The 16,547-nt window shown below is 37.9% G+C and overlaps 1 protein-coding gene across 3 annotated transcripts in view; it reads left to right on the forward strand.

The window, feature by feature from the left end:
* The window catches only part of cntfr (ciliary neurotrophic factor receptor), a 323,782-nt gene that overhangs the window by 11,159 nt on the left and 296,076 nt on the right, over positions 1-16,547 (forward strand). Inside the window, exon 1 of one of the 3 annotated variants that reach the window (XM_063014162.1) lies at positions 14,620-14,679. The exons of the other annotated variants lie outside the window; for them this stretch is intronic. The gene's annotated coding sequence lies outside the window, so the exon portion shown is untranslated. Of the gene's footprint in view, positions 1-14,619; positions 14,680-16,547 lie in introns of those variants that run through there. 3 annotated transcript variants of the gene reach the window in all.

Below are 16,547 nucleotides of genomic sequence, written 5' to 3' on the forward strand. Positions count from 1 at the left end.
CATTTACCTTTAACTCTTTAAAGCATAATGTGTCCAAAATAAGTGTTTATTTTGGTTATCTGGGCCTGGAGTGAAAGGCTGGATTTGATCAAGAATTTATTTTTTTGCAATCTTTGAATTGTATTGCTGATAATGACTTTGGAGAGTACCTTAATTGGCAAAGGCATTCAGTCCTGCATTATTTTCCAGCCATCACGTTTATAAAGAACTAAAGAGAATATCGTCTGGACAATTCTGATCTTTGTTTGGAGAAACAAATCTTTACATCTGAGGGTCTTTTCCAGTACCTAATTTGATTTTCTTGAAAGTGCCAGTATGTGCTGCTGGATCTTTTGCTGTTTATAACTGATCCAATTAAGCAAAAGCTGTCCACCAGTTTGACATCATCAGTGGTAAATTAGTGGTTTTTCCTGTCATCATGACATTTGTCTTCTTCATATTGAGCTGAGTTATTTTGGGAGAAAGGTGCTGAGGATGGAAGGAGGACAGAAAGGTCAAAGAGGACGTTTTTGAAAGCGGTGAGGGAGGACATGCAGTTGTTTGGGGTGATAGAGAAGGAACAAGACAAGATGTATACGAATGATCCACAGTTGCGAGCTCTAATGGGAACAGCCAAAAGGAGATAAAATTGAGCTGAATTTCTATCTTTTCTCTTTGTTTTATTTGGTTAAACTTTCTGTAAGGGCCTTTGGGGGTTTCTGATTTTTGGAATTAGAAATTACTAAGCTGAGAGGAAAAAGGGGAAACGAGCAAACACACACACAAACACACACACACACACACACACACCTCTGTCTGTCTGCCCTAATGGTAACTTTATATTTTTAATTTTACAAACGTAACCCTGTATCTGTATTTTTTGTCTCTGTAAAACAGCATGCTTGATAAAATAATAAGCAGCTAAAGGAAAGCCAGTAATCCTACAGTGTGCAAAGCACTTGTTGGAAGATTTAGAGGTCTAAGCTATGTGACCACATTTTTTTATGATGACAGAACATGAGTTATGCATTTTCATTTCCTCCAGACTTACATTCTGGATTCTCAGCAGTCTGATTTCTCAGCTACCACATGAACCAAGAGCAGCATGCTTTTCAATAGTAAATATTCCTGCAGTCACACAGTTTCTACAAAATAAAGTTTATCTTGGGGAAGTAGTGCCAATTTTTTCAATTGCATATTGTGTGATTAAAAAGGAACAATAAATATGAGTAAAAAATAATTAAACATAAGTTATACTATTTAATAAATCGTTGTGTGGCACAGACCTTTGGATGTTCCCTGTGGAAAAGCTGCAGAAGATTGCTTGCCCAGTAGTTTGTCATGATTAATGTAGCTTACCTATGAGGCTAAACTGGAACCATCATTTCTGAAAAAAGAATCTTGTCAGAGTCAGCAGGAGGAAATGAAATCACTCACAGATTGTGGTGCACCGTTTCAGATTTTATTGTGCATGGCACAAAACAGAAGCTGTTTAATAATGAATTTAAAAAAGAGAATAGACTATAGACTGCCTGGACAAGTGGTCTTTTTATTAACTGGGCAGCAAGAGGGCCAAAAGCACATGCAAGCTCAATACTGTACTGCAACAAAAAACAGCAGTAATGATGGGTCTATAGTCAATTCCCTACCTAATTCACGGCTGTAAAATTCACTTCACGGACCATAAAACAAGCATTTTCCTGTGCAACACGCAATTTGCAGTGAAATTCAAAATTTAAGGTTTGAGTTCAGCAATTTAGTGTTTTTCATTAGCTTTGCATTCAAGTGTCCTATGTTTACCGGTCAATTTGTACTATGAGGCAATCCTAGTGTAACAGTGTCTTTAGAGTTTGCTGAGTTTTTAAAGAAAAAAATAAACTGTACATAGACAAACTATCAGGAGCATTATACTTTACTGGCTTGTTCTTTTAAGGTGCAGCACAGTGTGTAAAGAAGCACACTTTTCCATTGATTATGGAATCCACAAAGGGACAAAATGCACTTAAAATTTAAACACATACATCAAACGTTGTCAGCACACTACACCAGAGAAAACTCTGTTACACTAGCAATCCTACAGCAAATGTAGTTAGCAATCGGTCAGTCAAAATGTCCAAGATGTTGAAGTGTAAAGCAGCTAAAAACACTACTCAGGTAACAAAAAAAGAGGGGGCTGTATCAAACACAGACGAGAATTTGTCCTTGAGACAGAGCCTTGCATCGTCACATCGTTCTAGGTTTACATTAAACTATTTAAGTAGACTGTGCTGTGTATTGTAGCTTCCATTTTTCTATCATTCAATTTATGAGTGTTATTTAATGGTTGCAATGAAATTAAGCACATTTTCCCATGAATTTAGCTACTTATAGTATAGAGGCGTGTTTCCACTGTGTTTGATGGAATGCAACTGGCCCTTAAACCCAGCTGACCCTAACCCTGGCCTAGTGCATACTTGATGGCCAAAAGTATGTGGGCACCACTTCTAAATGTTTAGTTCAGGTATTTCATCCCACTAATGGTTAACAGGTATATAAAACCAGTTATATGTAAATATGGAAAGCTTTGTAGCAAAGATTGTGAAAGACCATTTCCTGCTCCAGTATGAGCAGCTGTGCACAAAGCAAGGTCTATAAAGACATGAGTTGACGATTTAGTTGTGCAGAAACCTCAGCAGCGTGCACAGAGCTCTGGCCTTAGCCCTATTGACTGCCTTTGGGATGAATTGGAACGTGGACCTCAAAGTGGGTCTGAATACCCACTGACAAATTCCTAAACAAGTGGAGGCTGTTGTAGCTGTAAAGAATGCCAGATCCATATTCATTTGTATGGTTTTGGAGTAGCAAGTCCCAGCAAGCTCATAGTCAGGTGTCCACATACTTCCGGTCATATGTTTTCTTGTTCTTACTGATGGATCCACCCTGGCTTCATCTGTGACTGATGTTTAGGGAGCAGTTCTGAAACCATGTGCCTACAGGGTGCAGCAGTGTGGCTCATATTTCAGTTTTGAGTGGAGTGCTTAGGAGTAACACAATAGCTGCTTGTGAGAAAATTATAGTCGGAGGAAATCACAGTTATGAAAAGGTGACTTGAAAATCTTTTTGAACTTCTGTTGCCTCTTATTTCTAAAACAATTTCACTTTTTGGAAAAGTTTTTCCATATGTTTATAAAATTTAGCATTCATGTTTTAGCAGTTGCACTGGTCAATATTTCTGTATTTCTTACTCTTAGATTCAACACAAAAACATGATCAATTGTATTACACAGTGAAAAAACTGTGCCTGAAAATACAAATCCCTAAACTGGACTACCTTTTTAGGTGCTTAAATTCCTCCTCACGCTCAGCGTCACAGTCATGCCCCCAAGGGCCATGAATTCCTCAAACGTTGGCATAATGGCCTCCCATACTGCACCGCCAGTGTCATAAGGTGTAAGTAGTAAACAAATAATTTCAGTGTTTGTGGATCCACATAAATCACAGTCATGCAGGTTGAACGGGTGTTGCTCAGCAACATGGGTCCTGCAAACCTGGATTTATTTACCTCCAGTCACTCTGAGAAGTTTGGCATGTCCTCATGTAAGCTTGCACCAACTCTCAAAATAATACATATGGTGGACTGGCTAAATTGCCTGCAACTGTCCGTGCTGTGTTCCTACCATGTTTATAAAAAAACTGTACATGTACAAAGCAACAGTACCCAGCCCATAAACTGTGATTACTGCATTTGTTAGAGATCGACTTGTTCAAGATTGTGTGTTATAGACTGTTCCAATTGTCATATTCTTTCTAATTTATTAGTAGCCAAATGTACTTAAGAACCACTATTTAGTTCAAAGTAGATTAGCTGAACAGGCCAGTTTTGCTGCTGAATGCTTTTGATACAGGATCATTTAATTATCTTTGAAATATCTGGTGTGAGTCTATTATTAGTCATTCATTTTTTGGAACTACTCGGTTAATCTATGTTCACTGTAAAACTGCTGCGTATAATTCGACTTTGCCATACACGTCACGTGAGGATTACAGTCATGCTGTGTGCTAATTCTGTAGACATAACACACATCAAACTCTTGTTCACATCTGATCTGATATCACCCCTGAACTTAAATCGAAAATGAGCTCTGGACAATTAAGCATTAGCATGTAATTGCCTCTTTAATGGCATGAAAGGACAGGGCACAGGGTGCATTCGTGGCACAGTCCCAGCTAGTTTGTACAATGTCATTCTGTGTTTTATAAAACATTCTCATTAAAGCTCTGCAAGACATCTGCACCAACACAAAACAGTATTACACTTCCAAGAGGAAAATTACTGCCAGACTATGGTCTAAAACAAGCCCAGTTTGGAACAGACATAAAACATTAAAGATTGATATTTTAGATGTAATTTGTATTGGTTAATACCTTTCAAGCTGTAGTTCATCATGCCTGGTTCCACCAAATAAATGATCCGAGTGGTCAAATGTGAGATGTACCATCCACAAAAAGCCAGCCAATAGACAATATAGTTGACCCAGGTCATTTCCATGTTGTTTCATAATGTTCTTAATATGGTTTTAATGTTGAACAAATAGCCATGCATTCATGTTTTAATGTACAGTTATCAAATTTATGTACCATCAACTTAACTGTGCTTAACGTAATTAATTTAAGAGGCCTGGCAACACAGCTGTGAATAATACACCTGGTTTTATATAAGAACACAAAAATAATCACGATAATCACTCAAAGTTCTGTAAATCAATATTTCCACACTTACATCCTCAACCTTTTTTGTTTAGACATCTACATTTTCCAGACATTTGCATTAGTGAGATATGCAATGTTTTGTAGCTGTATTTAGGTTTATACATTATTTTATACACAAGTCAAGATTTTATGCCAATACGAGGCAGATCTGGACTGCAGGCTGGATGGCAGCATATTTCTCTCTATTATCCCTATCATGACCTCAGCAGCATTGGTACCTTCACACACATGCCAGTCACCCATGCCATGGGCACTGCTACACATCTCTACCATGACAGATGTTGGCTTTTGTACCTGTTGCTTTTTATTTCAGTGTTTTTATATTATATTTGTGTTATTTTCAGTGTATAAGTGTCAAAAACAACCTCATTATTTTACATAAGCCTAAAATATATGCAGTTCCACATGACCATGGAACGCATTAACAGGTTTCACAAACATCCTTATTTAATAAAATACCTTGAAACTCAACGCCTTTTAAACTCAACGCCAGTCTTAGAACCGATTGACATTGAGTTTCAAGGTACCACTGTACACTTATCTGGTACATTTATTCAGTTAACATTTCATAAGCTACATGTACAATTACGTTGATCTGTTGCCCATCTGTTACTCTGTACATGTCACCCCTATACCCCCATTTATCAATCACAAGGACACCCCCATTAATAAAAGATACATACAGAGGCATTTATTGAGGCATACATTATACGTATAAAATTTGTTACCACCCATATAATTATTTCTTCCACCTACTCACCTATAATTACCCAACATCTGCATTGTCACTTCACTGTCTCGGTTGTTAATATTGGGATCTTTATTTTTCATATTTTTATATTTAAGACCTATTTTAAGTTTCAGTGTAAATATATTTTTGCACTTTAGTATGTTTATTCAATTTTTATATTTTTCATATATTTTAGATTTATTGTTTGTTTATTTAATGTTTAGTGTTACACCATGGGTCTAATTTTAATCCTCTTTATGTCCTGTACATATTGCAGTATTGACAATAAAGCAAAGTTTGACTTTTTGACTTTGACATTCTCCAGACGTTATTTTTGTCTGAGTAAAAGTCTGGCTCTGTGAATCTAATCTACTTGTGGTTTTAGTTCTTAATTCCTAATCTCCTGATTAATGACTCGGGTAAAAGTGCACATATAAAAGAGGACCCTAGTAAATATCTTTACACGTGCAATACTGCAGTAGATGTAAAACCAGCACAACACTTCTAGAAATTTCTTTATTAAAACTCTGGTTATGACCTGGTTACAGCAATGTAATTTAGGGCAGCGTAATGAGGATGGGAGTTGTATTCCTCTCTTGGGCCACTTAGTCTTTTTCATTTGCTTTGGGAGTTGCAAAGCAGCTCAGTTGCTAATATAGCTAATTAGCAACCCAGGGAGCAAGGCTTTGTGCATGCGGCTGTTGGCATCTTTACTAGCGCTGGTATTTAAGCAGTGGATAATGTAGACATTCGCTTCTCTATCCATCTTAGTGCAATCCTGAGGGAACTGGATTTCTGTAATATTGCTCTCAGCGTAATATATCGACATATTGTTCATCATTCTTACTGATCAGCTGTAATGAAGTACAGCTAAATGAAATCCTGGGAACAATATATTGCAGTGTGGGTGCCAGATATTGACTGTTTTCAGCCAAAAGATGAGAAGTGGCTCTCCCAGATGGCCTGCTGGAGTCCATCACTAGAGTGGCCTTTTGCTGGCGTTTATATTCGCTGCTTCAGCTAAAACTTGTGCTGATCACAGCTTTACACTATGTATTTATATTGACGTTTATATGTCCACTGGTTTTTTTCTTCTTCTAGAACTATCTTGCTGTGGTTGAAAGAAAAAGCTTGTGAACTCTAAAGTCAGATTTGTTATGTCAATTTCCAAACAACTGATTTTTATCCAAGTAATTATAGACATTTACCTTTTCGGCATTTAGCAGACGTTTTTGTCCAAAGCGACTTACAGTATACAGTCTAAGCAATTCATTGTTAAGGGCCTTGCTCAAGGGCCCAACAATGGCAACCTGTCAGTGGTGAGGTTTGAACCAGCAACCTTCTGCTTACTAGTCCAGTACCTTAACCGCTAGGCTACAACTGCCACAAACACATTTAGTCTATAGTAAACAAACAAGTAATTATACTTTTCATGTCTTTATTAAACATTTATTATTTATATTCCAGGCTAAAAAAAAAGCTAAACTCAAGTGTTATTTAGAATAATTAAATACGATTACAGGTGTGGGTTATACAAAATGCCCACACATCCTGTGTCTGCTCTTCCTAATGTTTAGGAGAACATACAAACTGTATAGATAAAAATATATGGAAGCCAAACACACAATTATTTATACCGAGTTGCCCAACCCTGTTATAACAGCCTCAACCTTTTTGGAAGGATCTTTTACGATTTCTTTCTGGCACCCATATCAAATAAAAAGGCCTGGCATGTAATGAACATTTCAGTTGAACCATAACAGTGGGGTTAAGGTCAGGGAAGAACTTTTCTTAAAGTCCCTCCACACCAAACCCATCAAACCCTGCTTTATAAACCTGGAATAGGAACAGAAATACTGTAATACAGGAACTTAAAATACTGAAACTCAAAGACGACCGGCATCAAGGCTGTTCTCTGTACTAACACTGAGGTGGTGGAATGAACTTCCTTGCCTGATCGACCAGCTGAGTCTCTCGCTGTCTTTAAAAGATGATGAAAGACCTTCATCACCTCTTTACTAAGTACCTACATTGAAGTGAACATGTACATACTGGCATACTGATCGTTCACACTAAGAACAAAACCATAAGCATACAGTTTTTTTTATAACAGGGCTTCTGCAGATTTGTGTAGACTGTTGTATACTGTACTAGATTAAGGAAATGTTCAGTGAGGAAGCACTTCTGTAAGTCGCTCTGAATAAGAGCCTCTGCTAAATGCCAAAAATGTAAACGTAACAGTAAACACACATCCTGCTCGGACATGTTTAATAATGACATTAATATTACAAGTGTCTTTGAATGATTGGATTCAGCTAAATGTGTTCTATAATACAAGTCACATGTTTTACTGCATAATGGTTTGTGGATAGCTGTTGGTGGAACAGTTTGTTGTGTATGTGACTTTAGCATGTGCACAGCAAGAAGAATCAAAACTGTTATAGATTCTGCACTTATTTGTAGCTCTTCTGGAACATGAGTGATTCTTATCAAAAGTACATATCGGATTTGCAGTGAGGGCTTGAGTTATGCGCCAAACCAAGAAATAGTCCAGTGCTCTTGAATACATTGTGTGTTATTAATTTATTTATTCTATTTGATTAATGTCGGCACTGAGAGTGTTATTTTAACATATCTAAATTTTATTAGCACCAGTTTCAAACCATAAACCTTAACTTAAGTGAACAGCAGTCTGAGATATAAATGTAAAACATTTCTGATTTGTAAATCCACAAATTTTACCCCCTGCTGTGAGGATGCAGTTCATTTCTCCAACGTTTTAACTTCTGCTGCTAATATGTGGAGAAAAAGTCTGCATCTGTTGGTTGGTTATGATGCTTTAGCACTAAAATCTGCCATAATGTTTAAATATTGATATGAAACTAGTACATCTTTTAATATAAGGTTTCTTATTGGCCTTTAATAAAATCCACCCTATCCAACCTGTAGATAACAGTTCTGTGGAATGTGCCTGTGGGAATTTGTGCCAGATGAGTTAAAAACATTTGTGAGGTCATGCACTGCATGTTGAATAAGAAAATATGGCTTGTAATTGAATTACCCTCACACGTACCCATAAAGCACTCATTTACTTGTCTTAAAAATTTGGATAGAGAGACAGACAGATACTTTATTAATCCTGAAGGAAATTAAGGAAAATGGTTCAAAACCATTTCACTTGTAAACAGTTTTAAACAGGGAATAAAGTTGCTTATTTACAGACTTAAGTGTCAATGTATTTTTGCATACAAGAATGTGCATATGAGTATTTGTAACCTCTATTTAGCATGCCAGTAGGTGGACTGGTTGCATTACAGTGCCTCTAGATTTAAGTAAATGGGTGAGCAGTTCATAGTAGGAGTACTGTAAACCTTAAGCATACATGTGTGAGTATATTAGTGGGCATGTCATTATGAAATGGTTTGTCAAGTGGAAAAACTTGACTGAATTACCCAACGCCCTGACCTCAACCTCATCCATTATATTGTAGTTGAACTGGATTGCAAACTGTGAGCCTCGGGTTGTGGATGAATAAATGTAAATCCTTGCAGTAAAGTTCCACAATCCAAGTGTCCTAGAAAAGTATAGGCTGTTATAGTATTAACGGTGACTGAATGTAAGGGCTTAGACCTGGAGTAACCTGTGTATTTATTAATGTATTTATTATTAAAGCATGTTTTTGAACCTGCAATCCCCATCTCACACTCCCAACAACCACCGTACAAAGTGGCAGCCTGTCCAGCACATCCCAGTGACTCACAGCATTCCCAATGGGTCTACAATTTATGACCGGGGCCTTTTAAATAATGGACATTCAAGCATGCATTCAATCTGTCTTTTACGAGCTTCACTTTGTTTAAAAGAACCGCAATCAGAGAGCAGGTCCCTCGTGGTGCATGGCTTTTATTTTACAGCTTTGACTCCCTGCAACTTTTCTAGCAAAGAAACAAACAGGGAAATAATTTCAGGCACTGACCGTCCACTGCTACGGACTCCCTCCACAGATGGTTGGCGTTAACAAAGCTTCCTCCCGGTTGACCTCCTGGGGGGAACAGATTCTCTTCTGTGCTGGGAAAGCAGCAAATTCCCTCCTGGTATTTATTGGTGGACAGAGTCTCTTTTTTCTCCAAATTAGTCTAAAATGGAAAAGGTCTGTCAGTGGTTACTGTATATATCACTGAGAACAATTAATCACACTGACAATTACAGTGACCTACTGTCCCTTTTCCAGGAGCTAAAAAATGACATATGTACATCCTTTAAAAAAAGGATCTGTAAGCATTTAGTAAACTCAAGTCGTGTTTTGGTGTAGTCAAGATTCATTTCCAAGTTCTCTGTTGTTCCAGCATAACTGCCCTGTGCAAAGAGAGGTCACAAAGACACAGCTTAATAACTTCGGTATGAAGTAACTCCACTGGCCTGAACAAAGCCTTGGCCTCAACCTCATTATACACCTTTGGGATTAATTTGAACATCAATTACAAGCCAGGCCTTCTAGTGTAATGCTGTTCTCACCTCAAAGCTGTTGTTGACACCATATTATTGCCCATTGTATTGGAATGGAATGTAAAACAAGGTCAAGATCAAGGATTTTCTGACCATAAAGTGTAATATGTGAGGTGTGAGATCCAGCTTTTGATTTAAGAAATGCTCCAAGACACAGTTAGAGAATGCAGTTCGCCACACAGGGTGCCATCTCTGATGGCATATTGTGAAATTTGGTCTGATTAGTACATCAATTGCTCTAGGTGGAACAGGGTGGCACGTTGGACAGCAAGAAGGTCCTGGGTTTGATTCCCAGGTGGAGCGATCCAGGTCCTTTCTGTGTGGTTTGCATGTTCTCCCCATGTCTGCATGGGTTTCCTCTCACCGTCAGGTGTGTGTGCCTCGTAATGGACTGGTAACCTGTCTGGGGTGTTTCCTATCTTTCACCCAGTGAATTGTTCCCACTGGGATCCTGACTATGATAAAGCAGTGGTAATGAACAAATGTATTGCAAACAGACAAACCCATTTTGGTGCTTTACAGTGTAATTGTTGGTCTGAAGGTTGGTCAAGGATTTTGTAACCATATTTATTATTTTATTGTCATAATTAGATAAATAGACTAGGTGTGGGATTGTTACTACTGTTTGATTATGGACTTTACTGGCTTTACAGTAATATACACAATAATACAAATATTGAGAAACTCAGATACCATACATTACTTCTGAAAGCTTAAGTATTAAGACGAATAAGGTGATAAGGTTGCAAAAGAAAGTAATTTTTATTAAAGGTTGACTTTATTACACTTAGGCGTTACAATTTATTCAAACAGGTGAAAGTTCCAGGATCTGTGCAGGCCAGTCAGGTTCTTTTAAACCAAACTGAATTATTTCTTTATAAAAACATAGTTTGAGCATAGTGTAGCTGGAAGCAAACAGTCATCATTGTTTGCTTCCAAAGATGGCTCAGGCAATTTAGAAATGTGAAGAACCGACTTGGTGGTTCCTATAACAGTGTTGTAATGAAGGTATCAGACTTTACAGTAAGTGATGCATCTGTTAGAAAAGGTTGGGAAAAATATCCAAACTCAATCAAAGTCAGATGTGTGTACATACTTTTGTTGGTGTCATGTGTTTGTATGAGAAGGTAATACTTTAGTAATTGTTTTTTGTCTCTGGAGTAGTGGAGATTTGACTAAGGCGAACAAGTGTAATATAATAAAGCAGCAGTGCTTAAGGTAAAACATTTAAAACGTATATTTTACAGTATTTTAATATTTTATGATTATTAAGGATGCTGGTGTGTATTTAGTATCCACCACATTCTAGATTTTACAGCTGTTAGACATGGAAAACATTACCTTAGGTAAATGGTTTATTTTATTCATTTTATTTTAGTAATTTAAAAGCATCTTTTTTGAGAAATTTTAATACCCAAATGATAAATCATGTGTGGTGAGAATAAACGTACATTTATCATAATCACTTAATGCAGAATGTGAATGGCAGGTTTTACTGACAGGTTACCTCAGCGGTCGCTCCATCTCGGTGACAGGCAGCATTAAAACGTTATCAGACATGAAATCCACCTATCATGTTCAACACTGACACCAGGATCTGAAGTGACTAAAATAGAATGGAACGGATTTCATAGCATAAGGATTTCTCATTCTGACAGAATTGAAAAAATGCTCGATCAACAACACCATGCACCAATGTGTGTAGCGTATTTATAGTTGTGCTGCTAGATGATTTGTTAATAGGCAATACCTTCCACCAAGTACAGGTTTGCTTTATCGTGCTTTTGCATAAACTATGCTCTTTTAAAGGCAAGCCATTCATTATCTGTTCATGTGGTCATGCATTGACCAGAATAAAATATAAATGTTCAATGAACGAAAGATTACCAGCCAAGACTCGTATAGTAAAAGGCCCCTACATATTATTTAGCACAGGTGTTCCAGCCACACCTATTCCTAACAGGTGACTAACAGGTGACTCTTCAGTTCCACCATTAGCCTGTCCTTGTGCACAAAGCAATGTTTGGACAAATTGGTCAACTACTCTTGAGATGAATTGGAATGGCAACTGCAAGGCCTGTAGGCCTTCCTGTTTAACATCAGAAATGCATTCAGAGAATGGGCATGTCTCCCAGACACCCTCCAAAATCTTGTAAAAACCATTCTCAGAAATGTGAAGGCTCTTATAGAGAATCACAAAGAGAAATGAGCATTTCCATATAACTGCTCATGAATTTAAAATTGAAGTTAATCAAGCTGATGGTCAGCTGTCCAATTACTTTTGGCTACATAGTGTATATAAAAAACACTGACAGAACTTTAAAGTATAATTCCTCAGATTATAGATTGATGGTCGTCTCATCATAATTCATGTATTCCTCCTTTCCGACAGCGTGGCGCTGAGAGAGTGACACCGTCCATCAGTCCCATTTCTCAGTGACAGTGCCACACTAAATGATTCATTAGACTCAAGCTCAGGCCTCAGTCAGAAAGACTCCATTCCTGAGTTAAGCATCTCCGCTTCACACCCCATTACCTCGTCCCTTTGTCTTTCCTTCAGCGCCTCATGCTAACAGTCCATCAGCCAGAAATCATACAAGTTAGGCTGCTCGTCCATGATGCAGTGCATGATTCCCTCCTGAGGCAGTGAGTCACGCCGATAAGAAAAGAAAAAAAAGAGCAAGAGAAATTGATCACGATTGGAGGCGCTATTGTTGATGTTGTGCAATCTCGTAATTGGGTCCAATTTCACACAAAATGAATATGTCTGAGTATTTTTCATCTGTGAGAAATGAACCCATCCTATTCTTTTTCTTAACTTTTGCATCATCTTATGAATATCATACAGGTGCAGGAGCTTTAACTAAATGACTTACTTTCAATTCATGAGCTAAACTTGCAGCACCATAAGCTTAAATCAGAACAAAGATATAGTAGGGAGAGAAAGAAAGAGTGAAATAAAAGCAAAGGATTCACAGAACTATTAATGAGTGCTGGCAAAGTCTGCATCATTTCAGGCCCCATAATGGGAGACAGAGGGAGGAATTTAAGTAAAAGCATATGGCTCGTCTCAGACATTATAACTTTAACAATATGCTGCAGCCCGCAGAAATGTAATAATTTACAGACCATTATCAAATTATCCAGTAATCCCCCATTTTTATGGAGGCTTTGTACAATCCGATCATTTTCAAAGGACTGTCAGACCCCGGCACAATGAAATGCAACAGTCATCAAGATCATATGCAGCACTAAATCGTCTGCCATGCTAATGTTTCGTTCTGGGTTACCAAAACAGAAAATCTAAATAAAAAATGCATTGATCTATATATAATCTGTTTAATGCCCAGCATTTTTGTCAAAGTGACTGCAGAAAGACTTTATTCGATTAAGAAGATGCTACACACCAATTTCTAGAGTGTGATTCCAAATATAAATGCATAAACTGGTCCTTTTGTAATTAAAAAAGAAAATCTGATTGATGTAGCAACACATCAAATAATGTCAGCATTTCATCCCAGCTTTCAGGCTCTGTGTGTTGATCAGGTGTCCACAAAATGCGGCAGGTGTTTAAACAATTAGAGTCAGGTTGTAGCTCATGATTTGTTGGTTTAATCAGTTAGTCCTAGTCCTTGAATTACTGATCAGTTGTGTCAGGTAAACTTTTAGTTTGCTAGGCTAGAAAACTCTGCAGTCACGCTGGTTCTTTGTGGATAAGATTGAACACTCCTGCTGAAAATGGTTCTTATCCTCATAACGCTGTGTTACACGCGAGACATTATTCTATCCGAAAGTTGGCGAGATGCATTCTCAGTAGCCGGCTCATGTTATAGATCTCTAGAAAGCTCAGGGAGGTTTGTTTGTTCATAACTTAACAATTAAACCCAGATACGTGATTCCTGAGCCTACTCAAAAACACAGATATACACCCAGGACAGTTGGTAGAACCACCTTTTGTGAACTAATAGTTGAGAAAAAGTTGCCTGAGATTAAAGTAATAAAGCTGTGTAACAACATTTTCTAGCATCATGGTCATAAGTTTGAGCCTACTAGTTTGGAAAGAGTTAAATTATATTTGCATTTATGGCGTTTAGCAAGCACTTTTATCCAAAGCTACTTACAGTTATGACTGAATACCATGCAGTCAATTGAGGGTTAAGGCCTTGCTCAGGGGCCCAACAGCAATAACTCTGTAAGAGTGAGGATTGAACTGGTCCAATATCTTAATGGCTGAGCTACCACATCATCATCACCGTACCACAACAGAATTTTTCTAATGCACATGTTTTAAATCAGTCCAGTTCTGTATTTAGTGGTTGCTTAGACATGTTTTTCTGTTTTTAGGAAAACCGTGTGTAGGGACAGTTTTTTGTATCATTGGTTAATTGTATTTAAAAAATCAGGCCAAACACATTTTAACTCAACTCGCCTACCCATTTATTTAGTAGACAGCTGAAGGCTTCAGTGTGCACCTTAAAAATACGTCAAAGCTGTCTGAGATTAATGTCAGACCTTTTCATTGTTTATTAGAGCGCTGGAAGGTCCCACTGCTGTCCATCAAACAAGGTGGCAGGTAGTAAACACTCAGTTTTAATGGGAGCAAGTGCACCCTCTTAACACTTAATGGAAAAGTAGTATTTAAATTGTTTCTGCTTCCAGTGCAGTCATGAACAGACTCATCAGAACATCTATTCAAGACGTCTTCACCAAACAAGGTAGAGATTTTGTGCAATTCTTGTTTAGAGACTGACGTTTCCAAAAGTGTATTTCAGGCAGCTCTCAGAAACACTGGATGTAGTGTAAACCACACTCAAATGCAAGATGATATGTATTAAATTTTGCAAACTGAATGTGCTAGCTCCACTGCATCTGCAGTCCCTGCTTTCAAATGAGTAATTTACAACTTGCTTTGCTGCTGGAATCATTTGTACATGATTCTCGTTTGCTTTATATAAAGAATTATGCATGCCAGTACTGTCATTCCTCAAAAACACAGATGCATATGGGGGAATAATCATAAAAAGATAAACTGGTATATTTCTTAAAGAATTATGGTGTGGAAAACGATGCATGAAATGCTAGGTTGGAATGGGATTTGCACCCAAAACCACATCTAAACCCATAAGACTTCTGTAGGTGACTTATCTGAGCGGAAGCTTTTAGGAATAATAGTGTCAGTTTTAAATGATGTAAAAGGGATTTTTCTAGAAAGAGGCCCTAGCTGGCCTTGCAGTAGCCCCCCTGTGGACACGGATGTCCTCCTCTCACTGAGCTGCTTCCTCTACACTACCCTCTGCTCTGAAGGGCTGGGGGGCCATGATAGATGCGATGTCACCACCTGCCAGCAGTTTGAGAAGTATATTAGCATCGGGATTTCCTTCTCTGAACTCTCGGCCTTTTACGCATTCCATCCTGCTCATCAGGTTTAGCTCAGATCAAAGTATGTCAACCCCTCAGCTGATGCCATGCTGTTCCTTTTCCCTTGTCTTCAGGGACCTGTTGCTCTACTTGTTTTATGATGGAAAAAAGAAGAAAAACAGTAGTTCATCTGTAAAATAATCAGGTTTATAAGCACCCATTGTGCTCTTGAACTCTAGGTGGCCTTTACTGTCCAGTGAGCAAGGATAGAAGTGGAAACCAATATCTGCCTGAATTCAATAGAAACAGTTTAAAGCCAATAGCAAGTTCTCATAAACATGTTTCTGTACCTCATGAAGAAACCTAAAGCAACAGCACAACATGAGGCAGTTACTGTTTATACCAGTTTTACATCAAACCTTCTGATATATCAGGCTAGTCAAACTAATGGTGCTCTCCTTTGCCTTACTTTTTGAAGGAACGTTAGGAACAAGGTCCTTCTGATGGCAAACTCAGAGCTGTTTTTAGTTTAGTGACTTGGAATACATGGCGGCTCTCACTGTGGTTCAGTTAACCGTTGGAAATTGATTTGTAGCTATTCCTCTCTTAGATTTTGGTACAGTGTTTCTGTAGATAATATTGAAAATAGAAGAAATGTATTTTTATGGCTAAACTGAAGCCTGACTGTTTCGAAATATGTTTGCTGACCAATTTAGTTTTGCTAACTGGCTGTTAATCTAAATTTTTTAAGGGCAGTATGGGTGGTAATTAGACACCCAAACATTATGTTCAGCTGCCCTTGCTGGGCCCTCATGGGCTTTGTGTGTTTGCCTATGTTTAGAAGGAACCACATTTCTGAATCATTTTTTTTGGGCTCAAGATGGGTTATACCATAACGGCCTCAAGTATGGTTTGTATGGGATTTTCCAAACCCACACTGCTGACAATTAGTCAGTTGTAGGCCTATACGAAAAATGTTCGATGGGGGTTATTAATGTTCACATTCTAACTGAAGCTAGTCTGATTTAAATATCAGAAACTGATCCAGATTCTGATATTCACTGACATTCACCGCAAATATGATAAAGCTATCCTGAGTCAGAACTCCCCAGTACAAAACCAAACATGACTTGAAGATTTCTCAGCAGGGGTGTGATAAAATCTAACATTTAACGTTGTGATATACTGACAATACAAAATAATACAAGAGGGACAGAGTTCCATG

This window comes from Trichomycterus rosablanca, chromosome 18, assembly GCF_030014385.1.
Source record: "Trichomycterus rosablanca isolate fTriRos1 chromosome 18, fTriRos1.hap1, whole genome shotgun sequence".
NCBI lineage: Eukaryota > Metazoa > Chordata > Actinopteri > Siluriformes > Trichomycteridae > Trichomycterus > Trichomycterus rosablanca.